This window comes from Tyto alba, unplaced genomic scaffold (genome assembly GCF_018691265.1).
Source record: "Tyto alba isolate M040663 unplaced genomic scaffold, T.alba_DEE_v4.0 Super-Scaffold_48, whole genome shotgun sequence".
NCBI classification, from domain to species: Eukaryota; Metazoa; Chordata; class Aves; order Strigiformes; family Tytonidae; genus Tyto; species Tyto alba.
The window spans coordinates 28,225,154-28,237,723 of record NW_024881324.1 but is presented as its reverse complement, the minus strand read 5'-3'; the positions used below and the strand labels follow the sequence as shown (position 1 = coordinate 28,237,723).

The following is a 12,570-nucleotide window of genomic DNA, read 5'->3' as shown; positions in this document are numbered from 1 at the left end:
TTTGGGGGTGGAATTGCCTTGTTCTGTTCACTTGCAAAATTGAACATCGTTATCGATAATAGAAATCTTATAAGAAAAAAAGAAATTAAAGAACGGTTCAGGTTTTTATGTAATTATCTCTGTTTAAAGCTTTTCTTTTAATTAACTCATCACTGTATAAAGGCACATACAGTTTCGGTAGGCAATAATAAATTAATTCAAGATTTGTGCCCATTATGTGAAGTAATTTGAACTTTATCGACCTTTGAAACCAGCTGTGAGGTTGGACTTGATGACCTCCAGAGGTCCCTTCCAACCTAAATTAGTGTATGATTCTATTAAGCAGAGAAACATGCCAAGCATTTCATTGTTTAATTCAGGTAAATTTTCCTGTGATCTGCCTGGACACATTTCACTGTAAAAAGCTGCTCTTCTGATTCCTGGAAAGTTGTGACATGTTTTAGGGGATGTTGAATATACTGTTACTTCCTTTGGGGACCCAAACTTCCATGCAAATTTTTCCACTGAAAACTTTTGAGGAGAAAAAGCTTCGTGGTGTGAAAGGTGTGAAAGGGAAGGTGTGAAACAAAATAAAACAGTCTTTTCAGCAGGCAGTGGCTGGAACCTTCTGCAAAATAACATGTAAAATAATTGTTGACTAACTTTAATATTTGCAACACAGTAATACATGATACCCATGCTTGTTAAAACAGACTGGAATAACTTTTTCTCTATATTCATCCTGCTGGGATTAATTTAGTCTACCCCATTTAACTAATCCTACAGCTGAATAACGAATCTCTTTGTAATTAGAAGATAGCTAGAATTAAGGGTTGTACGTGAAATCAGATCACTAGTCCATGAATATCTGGGCCTACATTATTCATTAATTCAATAAACAATTTATGAGAATAATTGCAATATTTAGAATGTGAAGGTCTCTATTTAAAATCATGATTATTAAGATTATTAAAATCACCCAGCCTAAGGATATGTTACACTGCTGCTCTCTATTGCAAATTTACTTTAAATTTTACATAATATTGTTTTAAATACAGATTGTTACATTAAAGTAATATTGGTTTATAATTATTTACTTAAAAAATGACCAGGATTATATTTTTAATTTCCATAACAAATTGTGTGTGTGTGAAATTCATCTGAGAATTTCTCAGTAACAAAGACGTTATCAGTTTTCTCATTTTTGATTGATTTCCACATCCCTATACTCACAATTCCAATAGAAGTCCACAAAAATCTCTGGAGAACAACCCCCTGCTGCATTACGACAACAGGGTTTGTATTTAGGAGGAAAAGAAGCTCACTGTAAAAAATCTGGGCTGAGAAAAGCATTTGACCTTGAAGAGTACGCAGGCAAGCGATGAGAGAAGTTTGGGATGACTGTGCTAATGGTGAATCTGCTTGGCTGTCAGGTTAAATTCAAGCCTTAATATAATTTCTGTGTCACTTCTCTCCAGGTTAATCTTCTTTCTTCTTTCAGTCTTTATGTGAAAAAAGGCCAAACCTCTGACAGACCTTCTCAAGTGAAGGCCTATCTATGTTATCAAACCAGGTTGAATTACGCTGAATTGCCATGAAATTATTTTACCCACATCTTTTTATTGAGTTGCAATTGATATTAAATCCCTGTAAGAGAATGAACGGTTTTGATCTGTATTCATGAGTCTAGTAGGGATTAGTGTTCCTAAAAAAGGCTGTTTGAAAAATGAGGCAGTGGGAAATAAATGTATGAATACCCTCTCCCTCCTTCTGTTTTGCTCGGGGGAGTGTTACGAGTAAATACATGCAATTTTTACCTGTCAAAACTGGAAAAGAGATGATAATGATGATTACTGGGTTTGGTACGTGTGTCCATTCCTACGTTAATCTTCAACCCTTGCACCTCACAGCTCTGCCTTTTGCCCTGCCAGAAGGTTTGTCTGGAGTGGAAGGGGGAAGGAAGCCTGGACGGCCTCTTTCACAACAGCACCCCTTTCTTCGAAGGAGGCAGCACCCAGGTTGCTAGCGCTGTTGCTCCCCAGGGTTCGTGTAGAGGTTGTAGTCTTCGTGGCTACCAAAACTCGTCCACTCTCTGAAGCTGGAAATCACTTTGTGGTTTTCAAAAGCTGAGGGGAAAGGCCATGTTGTGTGGAGGGTGCTGGGACGAGTTCGCATGCATCAAGATTTATTGGCAGGGCTTGTAGCTGATGGCATGCACTGACTGTAGCGGAGACGAAACACAGAACAGGAGGGAGAGAGAGAAAGAGGGGAAGGACGGGCTCTCCCCAGTGGCCAGCCGGGAGGAGAAGCATCGGGGGAACCCTGGACGAGCATCCTTCCCCGTGTGTCCTCTGTAGTGCAGTGGGTGGTTTTCCCTTTGATACTCCTCCCAGAGCGACTGTATCTCCGTGCCCCAGGTGATTGCTCCTGCGTGTGATGCTGTTAGTGCTGACGGGAGCGTGCCTGTGTCGGGGCAGGGGCTGCCTGCTCCCCCCATGCTTATTGTTGGGTCTCCTAATGTAAACCCAAAACCACACCTGAGGAGAGGGAAAAGGGGAAAAAGAGAGGTGATACCCATGCCAGTGGCCATCCTTCCTCATGAGAAGCCACCACAGGAGCCCTGTTTGGGTTGGCTGGTGCAGGCCCGTGGGCATAACAGCTGGGGCTGCAGATAGAAAGCTCTGAGCGATATGAGAGGCTGAGGGCCCAGGGGCACTGTGTAAGGGCCAAAGTGGTAATCGCACCCTGCATTGTGTTGGAGTCTTTGGGAACGTGTTAGCAGGTACTTGGGAAACCTTTGGGAAGGGCAGGTGTTGCAGGGGGAGGGCATAGTTTTTTGAGTAAGTGCTATAAAACCTCTCTTAGCCTTATGGCAATTAGGTGCCATGAATTTTTCCTTGGTTTTTTTTCCCTCAAAGTTTAGATTATTTTAATATGGTTTTATCCACTCTTCTGACATCATACATTTCTAGACGTGTTGTTTCTATGATTAATAAAATCGCCCAAGGAGGTGTTATGACCAATTTTGGCAGCTCTCCTAAAGAAGAAATCGGTTTCCTTTCTTTCTATTAACATTATGTTGTTACCACTCTGTGCACAGCCACAGTATTTCATGGCACTCTGAGAGGCTCCTTTCCTTGGCAATTGCTTGTGTTTCTTCTCTGGTTTGACCAAAAATATATATGCTTAGGGAAAAACAGAATTTGCAAAAAAACATCCATTTATGTTATCAGGTTTCTGTAAGTGGCATCATACTGCTCAGTCATTCCGATTTACCACACCTTTCCTTTGCAGCAGATGCTGTCTTGAGCTGTTAAACAACACTATTGATCTGTGCACTATTGATATGTGCAAAGGTAACCCAACTTCCCTTTGTTCAAGCTCTTCATTGTTCTAATCAGATATACCCCAGCCGTGACCCTTTATCACCCTTACGTTTTTTTTCCCCTCATTCTGACACCTGCCACAACAAACGGCAGCTCACCAGGGCTGTCATCCTTTGCTGACCCTTGCGTGCCTCAGGGAAAAAGAGGCCTCCTGCTTCCTATGGGGAGTGACGACTCTTCCCAGTGTTACCATCTGCGTGCTCCTGCCTGATCGTAGATAAGGTTGGGAAGTGGCATGCTCTCCTCCTCCTTCCCTGGGAAGTGGCATGCTCTCCTCCTTCCCTGGGAAGTGGCATGCTCTCCTCCTTCCCTGGGAAGTGGCATGCTCTCCTCCTCCTTCCCTGGGAAGTGGCATGCTCTCCTCCTCCTTCCCTGGGAAGTGGCATGCTCTCCTCCTTCCTTCCCTGGGAAGTGGCATGCTCTCCTCCTTCCCTGGGAAGTGGCATGCTCTCCTCCTCCTTCCCTGGGAAGTGGCATGCTCTCCTCCTTCCTTCCCTGGGAAGTGGCATGCTCTCCTCCTCCTTCCCTGGGAAGTGGCATGCTCTCCTCCTCCTTCCCTGGGAAGTGGCATGCTCTCCTCCTTCCCTGGGAAGTGGCATGCTCTCCTCCTCCTTCCCTGGGAAGTGGCATGCTCTCCTCCTTCCCTGGGAAGTGGCATGCTCTCCTCCTCCTTCCCTGGGAAGTGGCATGCTCTCCTCCTCCTTCCCTGGGTCCTTCCCTGGGAAGTGGCATGCTCTCCTCCTTCCCTGGGAAGTGGCATGCTCTCCTCCTCCTTCCCTGGGAAGTGGCATGCTCTCCTCCTCCTTCCCTGGGAAGTGGCATGCTCTCCTCCTCCTTCCCTGGGAAGTGGCATGCTCTCCTCCTTCCTTCCCTGGGAAGTGGCATGCTCTCCTCCTTCCCTGGGAAGTGGCATGCTCTCCTCCTTCCTTCCCTGGGAAGTGGCATGCTCTCCTCCTTCCCTGGGAAGTGGCATGCTCTCCTCCTTCCCTGGGAAGTGGCATGCTCTCCTCCTCCTTCCCTGGGAAGTGGCATGCTCTCCTCCTTCCCTGGGAAGTGGCATGCTCTCCTCCTCCTTCCCTGGGAAGTGGCATGCTCTCCTCCTTCCCTGGGAAGTGGCATGCTCTCCTCCTCCTTCCCTGGGAAGTGGCATGCTCTCCTGCTCCTTCCCTGGGAAGTGGCATGCTCTCCTCCTTCCCTGGGAAGTGGCATGCTCTCCTCCTTCCCTGGGAAGTGGCATGCTCTCCTCCTCCTTCCCTGGGAAGTGGCATGCTCTCCTCCTCCTTCCCTGGGAAGTGGCATGCTCTCCTCCTCCTTCCCTGGGAAGTGGTATGCTCTCCTCCTTCCCTGGGAAGTGGCATGCTCTCCTCCTCCTTCCCTGGGAAGTGGCATGCTCTCCTCCTCCTTCCCTGGGAAGTGGCATGCTCTCCTCCTCCTTCCCTGGGAAGTGGCATGCTCTCCTCCTCCTTCCCTGGGAAGTGGCATGCTCTCCTCCTTCCCTGGGAAGTGGCATGCTCTCCTCCTTCCCTGGGAAGTGGCATGCTCTCCTCCTCCTTCCCTGGGAAGTGGCATGCTCTCCTCCTTCCCTGGGAAGTGGCATGCTCTCCTCCTCCTTCCCTGGGAAGTGGCATGCTCTCCTCCTTCCCTGGGAAGTGGCATGCTCTCCTCCTCCTTCCCTGGGAAGTGGCATGCTCTCCTCCTCCTTCCCTGGGAAGTGGCATGCTCTCCTCCTCCTTCCCTGGGAAGTGGCATGCTCTCCTCCTCCTTCCCTGGGAAGTGGCATGCTCTCCTCCTCCTGCCCTGGGAAGTGGCATGCTCTCCTCCTTCCTTCCCTGGGAAGTGGCATGCTCTCCTCCTCCTTCCCTGGGAAGTGGCATGCTCTCCTCCTCCTTCCCTGGGAAGTGGCATGCTCTCCTCCTTCCCTGGGAAGTGGCATGCTCTCCTCCTCCTTCCCTGGGAAGTGGCATGCTCTCCTCCTTCCCTGGGAAGTGGCATGCTCTCCTCCTCCTTCCCTGGGAAGTGGCATGCTCTCCTCCTCCTTCCCTGGGAAGTGGCATGCTCTCCTCCTTCCCTGGGAAGTGGCATGCTCTCCTCCTTCCCTGGGAAGTGGCATGCTCTCCTCCTTCCCTGGGAAGTGGCATGCTCTCCTCCTTCCCTGGGAAGTGGCATGCTCTCCTCCTTCCTTCCCTGGGAAGTGGCATGCTCTCCTCCTCCTTCCCTGGGAGCTGCTGGGTTACTGGGCACCGTACCCTGGGTGGTACTTGCTGTCTGAAACACCTTGTGCGCCTCGGCACAGAGGTGCAGTTACTACATTTTTGCTTCTCGCTGTAGTCCCTCCTTTTCCCTCCTTCACTGCCAAGCGCCGCTCTGGGTGGGCTCTCTGATAAACACAGACACCAGAGATTTCTGGGCTGCTGGGCGTGTCGCTAAGGTTGCTGTGACGGTTGCAGGGGTCCTGTGGGTCAGCACGTCGGAGGCACAGGTCTGTCAGGGCTTTGACGGGTCCTTCACTGCGCCTGGTCCTGTGGTCGTGCCCGGCGCTGCGTTAGGAAGAGCCAGTGCCAGCAGGTCGAGAGAGATGATCCTTCCCCACCGCTTAGCACTGGTGATGCCAAATCTGGAGTGCTGGGACCAGTCCTGGGCTCCCCAGCACGGGGAATAATGGATTTACTGGAGCGAGTCCAGGGAAGGGCCACAAAGATGACTGAGAGACTGGAACGTCCTTCATTTGCAGAAGGGCTGAGATAGCTGGGGCTGTTCCGCCTGGAGAAGAGAAGGCTTACGGGAGATGTTATCAACATCGGGGGTTGTTCTTTGGGTTGTTGTTTGTTTTTTTTTTTTTTGTTTTTTTTTTTTTGTTTTTTTTTTTTAAGATGGGGACAAAAAATGTCATGAGCTATTCAAGAAACATGCACACCATGCATTCATACAGTGTTATCGTGATGCTTGATTCTCTATTCTTTTCCTAATAATTGCTGCCCTTTTCTTTGCCTTTTCACCTACTTTTATCGTTCATTTTTATAGAGATATTCACAGTGACTCCTGTATCTTTTTCTGAGGATGTAGTAACTAAGGTGAAGCCTGCTTTTGTAAGTGTTCAGTTAAAGTTGTTATCCCCATGCCTGCTATTTTGCATTTATTATGTTGAATTTCATCTGCTTTTTTATGGCCCAGTCACAGTAATGTGCTGGGCTTCTGCAACTTTTCCCATGTGTTGTTGCTTTTGAATACTCTGAATAATATTAAAAACCCATGAAACATTACCACATTACTACTCAACTCCTTTCTACAAAACATTTAGGAAGACATTGAATAAATTCTCTGTGTCCTTCAACACAGTACCTTCAGTGGTTGACCATTTATTTGCTGTTTTTTTACTTCCTGATGTACTTTTTACCGATCCAGTTTGCCTCCAGTTCTCTGGAACTGTCCAGGTGTTTGGGAGGTACTGAAACTCAACATACACTATCCAGAAATCTTATAAGGTGCTTGAGCATAGTTTATTGGATCTGCTGTTTAAAAATGTCTCAACGTTAGTGCCTGTGGCTTTATATACTCATGAGCTAGTATTTTGGAACAGAAAACTGTACCTCAATTATTCTTTAGCATAATGTAAATATAGCACTTAGCTTGTCTTTTAATACAGAACAGATGTTTATATTTCACAGAATGGTTTGGGTTGGCAGGGCCCTCAGAGCCCCCCCAGTGCCCCCCCCTGCCCCGGGCAGGGCCCCCTTCCCCCAGCCCAGGGGGCTCCCAGCCCCGTCCAACCTGGCCTTGAACCCTTCCAGGGAGGGGGCACCCACAGCTGCTCTGGGCAAGGGGCTCCAGTGCCTCACCGGCCTCACAGTACAGAATTTATCCCTTACATCTCATCTAAATCTGCCCTCTTTCAGTTTAAAACTGTGACCCCTCATCCTACCCCCACACCCCCTGACCCAGAGTCCCCCCCCCCCTCTCCTGCCCCCCCTTTAAGCCCTGGGAGGCCGCTCGAAGGGCTCCCCGGCCCCTTCTCTTCTCCAGGCTGAACCCCCCAACTCTCTCAGCCTGTCCTCATAAGGGAGGCCATTTAATAGTGTTGGTTTTCCTTTATTATAATTAACAGTTTTACATTCTCTTGTAATGATCAAAGTCACTATTAGACTTCTTTCATGCCTAACATGCAGGAAAACCTCCTTGCATCTCCTGAAATGTAGTGTATTCATCTTCTGCCCTGACTAGCATATTATAATTCTGATTTAAACTAATTTCTGTCATTGCTTATATTTTCTGTGTATGTGCAAGCGTGCATATATTAACATGGACTTTCGCATCCTTTCTAGCCAGGTTAGGTTTTTATGCAATTTATGCTGCTTTCCCAGTTGTGTATCTTTCTTAATTTTTAGGGTAACTTTGAAAATGTTTTAAATGTATGTTCTTATTAGACTCCTTTTAAATTTGAGGCACAAGTGCTCGAGTGTTGCAAAATTACCTCCTTAATAGTCCAAGTGAAATTGGTTTTTGTTGCTTTGGACATCAATCTGTTTACATATACTATGTAATCATTTGGGTCTCTTTTGTTTTCCACTTTTAAAATGCATTCGTTTAATTGCAGTTTACTTTAGAATTGTGTGGTATTGTTCTGAAGAGGATGCAGCATGGTCTTAGCCAGAGTTAAACATGCCTGGCTTTACTTTTACGGTGTCACGGGAGGACAAGGCTTTGGTTTTAACAACATGCTCTAATCCCTTTCTCACTGGTCTTAGATTGAAAAAGAAAATTAAAAAAAATTAAAGTAGTATTAAAGAGGGTAACAACTGTCCCTTTTAGAGAAGATGCTAGCTGTGGTGATCAGGAATTATTACTGCTTGTGTAGGTTTCTGTTCGTAATGTTTATGGGCAAAACACAAGAGGGAAGAATAACAAGGATGAACGTATATTCTCTAGCTCTGATGCTTTTCACCTGTCTCATCACTGAAAAATGAAAGGCATAGCTCATTGTCATCTGATCCAGTTAGAGGCTCAAATCACTGCAAACACATGCCATTGTTGGGCTATATAGTGCTTTATGAAGTTGCCTTTCTGCTTGCAGGGACCTATCAGCATGGTAACAGAACAAATCTGTCTTCTTGACTGATTAGACTATACCGTGGTTGAAACAAAGGTGACAAGATACAGCAGAAGGAGGAGAATTAAGTGAGGAAGAGAATGATGGTACAAACGGGTGATACAGAGGGAACCAAATTCTTTCTTTTCCGAGAGTGTTCAGGAATAATCTCAAGGCTGCTAGAGGTGATGGTGGCTCAGTCCCCTCTTTCTATGTAGCAGGAAGGACCAAAACTTGTTATGGATCGTTGGGTCACTGCTGACGGTTCTTGGGTCACATCCCCTTTTACTGATGCCATTCAGTAAAATAAAAGATTCTGTGACATAGCAAGCAGTCACATAGTAGAGAACATGCAATCAGATTATATCTTGGTTATTTCAAATGTCAAATTTCCTACCTCTTCTGGAGTCTTTCATCTTATTGTCATATTAATGTATGACTTTAGCAGCACATTTGAAGGTCCCTTGTTGAACAGTTATTTTAAAATATCCATTTTCCTGCAGTCAACCTGCTCTTACTCTACCCTATTTTGCTAGTGGTTGTGGTTAATTTTTTGGCAGAGACTGTAGTGACTGTTTCCTGATGACATTTAAACCCAGACCTCTGCACAAAAGAAGCGGATTATTAGTTTGAGAGTTCTCCGTGATCAAGTACAAGGCATGATTTACAGGGTTGTTTACTACCTCTCTGATAATTATTGGAAAATAAAAGTTTATGTCTGGTAAAAATCCATAAAGTAATAATACATTATGACCTCCTGTGGCAGCAAGTTCAAGAAGGTCACTATCTGCTAGGTAAATATCTGCTTTCTTTTCATGTGTTTTAAATCAATCTTCTACCAGTTTCATTGAGTGCCCTTTTGTTCCAGTGTTGCAGGGTTTGGCGAACAACAGTTACCTTCCTATCCTATGCTTTCAGTATTTAAGCCTTTTTATAGATGACTCAAAACAGAAGTTGATTTTAGTACTCAATTTTTTGTTTTCATAGGTAGCTTGTTTTGTTCCTTAAGCACTGCCCAGCTTTTGGAAGTCTTGAGTCTGAAGATTTGAAGTCGGGAATTCAGAAGAAGTAGAATGGCAAAGACCTTTACATATTTGCAACCTTTACTTTGCCTATACAAAGTTTTAACATACAGTTTACAGCTTGTATAAACATCTTTCTGACACCTTAATACTTACATTTTATTAAATCGTGAATATAGTATCTGTAAGTATTTTGTAAGATTAGTAGCTCCTGCCAGTTACGTTATGAAACCTAGTTATTTATTTAGAAAAATTAGGGTGTCTTCTTTTGTGTGGTTACGTATATACAGACAATATTTGAAATAAGTAGCTGTAATCCAAGTGTCTTTCCAAGGGAAAATTCTTGAATTACCTGATGAACTTCTACTCCCTTTACTCCGCAAGGAGGAAGCTGATCTTGAAAAACCTCTGAAAGTGATCCTGTAGTGGGCTGGCCCACTTTGTGTGGATATTTGTAGTCTTAGCAGTTTAATTATGGGAATGGGGTCTTTTCTGGTTACACAGTGAGAAGCCAACACTATTTTCCTAAGTGTTTTGCTGTCATTACACTTGTAAGAAGCTGTCCCAAAGAGCTACTGATATTTTATTAGCTTTAGCCTCACTACTGCTGTCTGTGTCCAAAGCAGTGCTTTCCCCTGACTCACACTGAAACAGCACGTTTAGATTTGCGTATCTGCTTCAGTGCCAAGATGTCATGCTCCTCAAGGGGAAATTCTGGTCAGAGTAACAATAAGTTGAGTGAATTTTACATAGGCCAAGCCAGTTATGATGAACCGTTTAACATAATCTTAAAAACGCTGTCTAGCTGGGAAATTGTGAGTCGTTGTTGGAATGTAATTTGTAGAAAACGAATGATTAGTATCTTTTTGTACAGTTGTTCTCAGTGTCAAAAGCAGCGTCTCCTGTGGTACTCTCTGTAAGCTAGGAAAGGCAATTTTAGTGTGTAAAATATGTTAAACCTTCTATCCCAGATACCTGTCAGAGTTAAAGCAATGCCAGTCAGAGCGGAAACTGCTGACACCAGGGAGAGGAGGTTTTGAAGAACAGGTTGGGTCCGTGGGTTGGGTGCACTGCAGTTGGTGCCGTCGCAGTCCAGATCAGTGACCTTTCCAGCAGCAATGTCTGCGAACCACCAAGTATTCTCAACTCTGTACCATTCCTCTTAGATCACAGTCACTAGCATAGGTCAGCGGCTGAAGTGGCCAACACGCATCTGGAGATGCTGGGACAAAAATGTCATCATTAAAAATATTAAGAATGGGCTTGATTTAAAGAGGGAACTACTTCTCTATCCTGTACCTCCAAAATCTTTCCATTTTGCAAGGTGCATAGATATGCTTACCTATAGTTTTATGTTGTGTTCTGTGACAGGAATGGGTGTTTGTGAGTATGCATGATCATCAGTGATATCCCACACCATGCTGTCGTTACACCGTATTGGTCATCGTACCATATTGGTGTCCCAGTCTCTCTAACGGCATCACTACAGCAATCTGTATGAGAACTTTCACGGCCCTTCTGAAAGCAGCTGCACAAAATCTGCAGAAAAAATAGTTGCATACCCGTCTAGACAGCCACACTGTGGCAGCTCACCATCCTTTAAACTGCCATGGAAAGCGACCGCTTACATAGTAGGTGAAAATGTGGCACTACTGAAGTGTGGGAGAAGAGATGCAGAGAGCAAGAAATACACCCAGAGTTTGCTAAGCTCTGACAGACAGGAATGATGGGCAAGAGTCCTGGATACTCCTCAAAGCAGGAAAGCCACATACCTTCTCTGTGAAATGTTACACCAGTGTTAACCAAAAGCAAATGCTAGATGCTATGATGCATCCCATCAATGCCCAAATACTGCCCATCTCTAAGATATGGGTGACATCAGCTCACTGAAAAAGCCTCTGAGAATCAAATTCCTAAAGCAGTCTAAGTTCAGATCAGGACAAAAAGCATTTCAACTAGGCAGTCATAGGGATGACTCACTTCAAAGATCTCTTCCAACGGTTTCCAACCAGCGACAGGCTTTGTGGTTATGGCATACTTTGGTGGAATAGGCTGCTTTTAATAGTATCAAAAATAGTTCACTGTAAATGAATACTGTGTTTACTGATGGGTATACACACCGGGTGCAGACATGCAGTGGTGTGCATTAGCAACTCTTGCAGTGGGATAGGGGGGGTCCTTCAGAGCTTGACATCACTCTTTTTTATAGTTTGTATCAGCAATAATCTGCTAATTCTTAGAAAAAGATCCTGAAAAGGGTCAAGGTCTGCTGTTCGTTCTGCAGACTGTGACTCAGTCCAGAAAGCCTGTCTCCTTTTTCCAACTGAAGAACCACCCTACTGAGAAGCCATTGAGCATTGACTTTTATGGTATCAAACTGAAATACGGTGACATTTTGAGACAGGTTGAAAGGTCCCAAGCCTTACCTACTATATATGTCTGCTATCAAGATGAAGGGTAGAAGCATCTTATTTTAGGGTACTTTGGGAGAATATTTTTGAGACATGGTGAAATAAAAAAGGAGCATCAGTGATAAAGAGAGCTCTCAATTCATTGGGTCTTGGACCATTACTGGAAAAAAGAGAAAAGGAGTGTGGCCAAGAATCAAGAACTATTGACAGGAGCCATTCCCACAGGCATTCTGAATGAGAGTTTCTGTCTTAGCATGGCTGATACCTCTCTTGCTTTGCAACAGCATTCTCAGACCCAAATATCAAGATGCAAATATAAAAAATGACAGGTCAATTTGTTACCAAGTGTTCTTAAACACAGTTCCAGTCCAACTCAGTCTGTTTGATGTTGAGTAACAGAGAATTTGAGGTCTGAATTATGTAGTGTCAAGAGGAGTTGAAACTTCTAAAAACTCTCACTGTAGTTGTAGAAAGTTGGAATTATCCATTTATTTTGACCAAGGAAGGTAGTGGGGTAACTTAAAAGAAGGATACTTGTTTACAGCAGTATAAAAAATTTGGAGCTGATACAGCTGATACCATTAGAACCACTGCAATATACCAAAATCATTTTTATGTGCTTAGTAGTTTGTTTTATGTCAAAGTTGAAAAGCAACAGCATCATATTCTATCTTGTATCCACTAATGGG

General features: G+C 44.7%; 1 protein-coding gene across 4 annotated transcripts in view; it reads left to right on the top strand.

The window, feature by feature from the left end:
- Window positions 1-12,570, top strand: part of ADCY2 (adenylate cyclase 2) — a 232,168-nt gene that overhangs the window by 57,828 nt on the left and 161,770 nt on the right. The gene's annotated exons all lie outside the window — the stretch shown is intronic.